The following is a 4838-nucleotide window of genomic DNA, read 5'->3' on the forward strand; positions in this document are numbered from 1 at the left end:
GTGTGTGTGTGTGCGTGCATAGGCAGCCAGCCGGTGGAATTTTATAGGACCAAGCAAGTTAAAACAACACATTGTGTCTGTTTTAATGTGAGCTCATGACCCTCGCTGCAGGGCTGTCATTCCCAAGTAAGCACACGCTTGGAGACTGCTGGTCGTACTCAAAATCAGAGATTCTATTTGTACTGATAGTCTACGCAGGGGCGATGCTGTCACAGTGAATAAGTGAACATCCAAGGGCCGATGATAATTTTACTCGAGACTTGGACTGCTTCCCATCAAACCTTTTTAAAGCTTGAACGGTTGAGCAACCCTGAGCATAGTTACAGTTGCTGAGATGCTGGGCTGTACACTCAGGATGGGTGATCCCACTGAATTATTATTTTAGACTCCTTGTGAGCTCCTGAGCACTCAAGACCTCCTATGTGTGGCGATATCAGCTTTGGTTTGAAACCACGCGTCAACAGTGACGACACCATGTTCTTCTTTGTGTTTAAGGTGAGCGTCTACACCGACTTGCTTTCACCCATCAGCAAGGATAAAGATGCGATTACCTTGGGCTCATCCTGTCCACTCCACTCTCATCAGTGCAGGCTGGAGGCTCAGACAGACACACACACATACACAAACTCTGTCCTTGTTTCATCTTTCTAGAAATTATGCTGCTCTTCCTCTACAGGACCAGTAGGAACACATGATTTAGATACCATTCATATTCATAAACAGGAAGTAAGGGTGTGTTTAAAAAAACAAAACAAAACAGGAAATGGCACAAGGAGCTTCTGCACAAACCAACTGATGGGTAGAGGGTGGAATGGGTAATGAAACTACTTTTTTGTTATTCACAATCCACCTCAAAATGAATAACATATTTTGATATATGTGTCCATATCCTGTAGTTCTGGAAAGTGTAAGTATTGCATGTAGGGATGTACAGATTTATCACACTTGGGTGATATCTGCGTAGTCATATCAGCCTACAAACAAGATAGCAATCAATAGTGTAAGTGTTGAGCCTTTATCTGTTGTGTTATGTCACCTTTGTGCTCGCTAACTGCTTTTTACACTGGTAAATCATTATTTGGTTAAAACTAAAAAGTCTAAGGTAAAGACAAGTTCATAGGAAAAAACATCTAAAAATGAAGCTGGCTTCGAAACGCTCGTAGTCCTTTCACTTTGCCACATCTTTGACATGTGCACATGCAGGAGGAAGGTGAGCGTGTAGTAAAAGGATGTGAGCAATATTTCTTTGACCATAGAAATTGTAGACAAGCATTTGATGTTAGTTTGTAAATTTGCTTCCTGATTAACCCCAAATTAAGGTGTCTCTGAGAGCCATTTGTAATTGAGTTGTATGCAAATGAAGCCATTCTTTATAATAACCCCAAATCTTTATTTGTGTAAAAAAATAAATAAATAAATTTTAAAAATGCTATATTTAAAGCTCTGTTGTTTCACTGTCCCTGGTAGCTTGTGATAACAAATTACTGCAAAATTCATTTGCTGCCAATAAAAGGCCACTTCTTCCTCAAGGGATGGTGTTTCCCTGTTTTCTTTATTTTTTTTTCCTCCAGCAGTATCTTGACCCTTCTAAAGAGCGACTATTAGCCTGGCTGTCAGAAAAGCTCTGTTGTGCCACAGCTTGCTGTTAACTAAGTGTAAGGAACTTGCTTTCTCACTGTGACAAGTGAAGTGAAATATACCCAAACAGACCACAGTTTTAAATGTCATTGGTTTCTCTTGCTTTTGGAAAACCCTGTCCTGGTCCACAGTTCTACATTTTATTGGAGCCGGATTTGCTACCCCCCTCCCCCCTCAGAAAGAGAGAGGATAAGCTCACTGCTTTTGACGTGAGCCAATTTTCTATTCAAATATGATTGACTGTGATTGTGCAGTTTGGCATTTACGTTGCATCCACGAAAGTGCCTTTTAACATTTACTAACCGCCATTCTGTAATTTCCAGCTAGTTGTTTTTGGTTTGAAAACAATACCACAAAGCGTTTTCCATGCTTTCTCCAGCACAAAGGTGCCATTTATCAGATAGCCTAAGTACCATGTGACTCTTTCAATGTAGATCTGTAACTAGACCTGTTAGTAAACACTTGTAATATTTGAGCAGTTTGCATAAACAAAATGGAAGCATTCATACACTTGCTGAAAACCAGAGTCATTAGATCGTTGTCTGTAGCAGCCATTCATCTGCACAGCATCGGCTAAGCTGCTCTACTATGAAAAGATGACACGCCACTTCAGATTTGTCTCTGTCTTGGCAATGAAGGCGCCTCTGTGTCCCTATTTGTGCATCAGTCTGAGGGGATTTCTAGGCCGCCACCTGATTCACATTGCTGTAATTGAGTTGTGGCCATAAGCACTACTGTGCCTGCCTAGGCCCTAGGTAATTCACACACCACAAAAGCACTGTTTTACTCCACTTTTCACATGATGTCTGGGGTACAAATGCAGCAAGTGAGAAAGTACAATTTATTGGAAAAGGGTGGGGAGATCATAGGGAGAACGAGAGGGGGGAAAAAGTGTGTAAGAGTTTTCATGTAGTAAAGTAGCTCTGCGCCAGAAAGCCAGGGAGTCACTGAGTCTGCAGCACGTGGATAAAGGACCACAAAGCTCTCGATTTCAAATCTCTCTCTCTCTCTCTGCTTTTTTTTTTTTCTCTCTCTCTCAGAGCTTAGGAGCCACAATCGATTCAAGGACGGCGAGATTGACGTTTTTGGGGTAAGCCCGAATTTGTCACTGCTTTTGACTCCGGGTAATTTTGGTTTTCCACATTTAACACTTTGTGTGTACCAATTTTTTTCGCACGCATGTCTCTATATAAGCGTTGCTCTTTGCCATATTAATGTCGTGGAGAGGTCGACTCTGTTGTCATTTGTTTTTCCCATGACACATGGTCTGCATTTCGCTGGCTGGGTAAAGTTCAAGCTTGTGGACAGCTGACTTTTTAAAGTCTTTCCAATCATTTTCACACACCCTTGCACAGACTCACACACACACTGTGCGTCTGTTTGGAGGGGGTGCTGTGTCTTGTGCCCTGCGTGCTGCTAGCATTAGGATGAGCACTGTTGCATCAGAGCTGGAGTTGGCAGCGGGGAGATTTGCCCTGTCATATTAAAGTGACAAAGACCAAACACAAACAGCCGTTCATCATTCGCTATATTGGCTTGAAGTGCACAGACCATTGCTGTGTGAATATAGATTCATTTTGGTTCTTTGTATTAGACTGGCAGCTAAATGAATACTGCTATTAGTTTATTCTTGTGCCTTCTGTCATTTCATACTGTTTTGACAAATTCTTTTCATCGTAGTGAAAGAATTTTAACTACGATGAAAACAGCAATACTGCGATCTTTCAGCCAATCAAAGATCGCAGTTTGTCCTCCTCAGTCTGGTTTTGTCCTGTTTGTACAGACTTGTTTTACTCCTCTGTCCTGTCCCGTCTTGTCCCATTCTGTCCTGTTTTTAAACCGGCTCTTCCTGGCCTTGGGAGAAAGGTAATCTCTTCCTCTCAGACATGCACCTGCCCTCATACCAGCCTCTGAGCAAAAGCAAACTGAATGCTGTGTGTACCAGTATGCCAGCCAATACCCAGAAAAATGCAGACTCTCTCTGCAGATCACTTCCGTCATGGCATACCCACACAACAGAGATATGCTTTGTGGACAGACGCACACCCACAGAAGACGTCCGTGTGTTGTGTTTTTAGCTTTTGTAAGGTAGACACAAAAAAGGTACAAATTGAAGCTGTTCAGTTTTTTGTTTATTGCCTTCATCATGTTAACTTCATCACATTTTGTGGAAATCACACAGTTAAGCCATTACTCTGTGACTTGGCAGAGGATAGTTGCAGCCATTTTGGACTTTATCTCTGAGTTAGCAGGTTTGGGGTTTTCATCTCAATGTAAAACTATACTGAAGCTCCCCTCCCCTTCCCCCTCTGCTGCCCTCCCTCCCTTCATAATTTAGATCCAGTCTCATAAGTGGGTTGGGAAGAGGCCCCGGCAGTTGATGTGGAACACATGCCTTTAATGATTCACACTCTGTGCGGTAGGTCGGTGGTGGCTGCCGAGCCCGCTGCCTCTCCCTCCGTCTAGAGGAGTCCTGTATTTTTCACAGTGTTGTTCCCTTTTTTTCTTTTTTCTTTTTTTTTACTCCATACATGGAAACTTAAGGGAAGTTGAAGTGCATAGCTATACACTGTTATTAACATGTAATGGTTCTTCTTAGTCTCACTCAGAGGCTGGACACAGTTGGATCTGTGTTTACCTGCCAGGCTATAACACTTTCTGTATCTTCTTTTTTTTCTTGTTGATGAAACTTCATGGAGTGAACTGCTGACTCCAGTGGCTCTAATGGTAATTTCCCTCCTGTCATTGTAGTAAATCTGGCTATAAGTTTTGGTGCGATTATGTTGCTGTTCCAATTTTTCACTATCGAATAACCGATCTAAATCGTCGGCTAAACTACTTCGGGCTCAGTTAATGTGTTGTGCTGCCAAGCTCATTTACTGTAAGGCGTTTGACTAGCAAGACATTGCGTGGCATGTTACTTCCTCACCAAGGACAAAATAGCAGAAGTGATGCTCAATACTCCAACCACAGTGACAAATTTGAGCAATTTCACAGCGTTAATCCCATTCAAACAAATGCAGATGCCAGCTTCTGGCTGCACAGTCAAAAGTTAGTGAAACATGCCAGCACGTGGCCATCCAGGCTAACGTAAATGGCTTCCTGGGGTTTTTTGTTGTTGTTTTAAAAATTTCTTTTACTTTCACCCTCTGCTCTCAATCTCAGCCTACATCTTTCCATCCATACTTCCATCTTTTGTA

At 42.2% G+C, this 4838-nt stretch overlaps 1 protein-coding gene across 8 annotated transcripts in view; it reads left to right on the forward strand.

Moving 5' to 3' along the window:
• Positions 1 to 4838, forward strand: part of raraa (retinoic acid receptor, alpha a) — a 145908-nt gene that overhangs the window by 14552 nt on the left and 126518 nt on the right. For 5 of the 8 annotated variants that reach the window (XM_005721629.1, XM_005721633.1, XM_005721630.1 and 2 more), the window contains exon 2: positions 2679 to 2728. The exons of the other annotated variants lie outside the window; for them this stretch is intronic. The gene's annotated coding sequence lies outside the window, so the exon portion shown is untranslated. The remainder of the gene's footprint in view (positions 1 to 2678; positions 2729 to 4838) is intronic. 8 annotated transcript variants of the gene reach the window in all.

This window comes from Pundamilia nyererei, unplaced genomic scaffold (assembly GCF_000239375.1).
Source record: "Pundamilia nyererei isolate P.nyererei 1_Seehausen unplaced genomic scaffold, PunNye1.0 scaffold00005, whole genome shotgun sequence".
Taxonomy (NCBI): Eukaryota; Metazoa; Chordata; class Actinopteri; order Cichliformes; family Cichlidae; genus Pundamilia; species Pundamilia nyererei.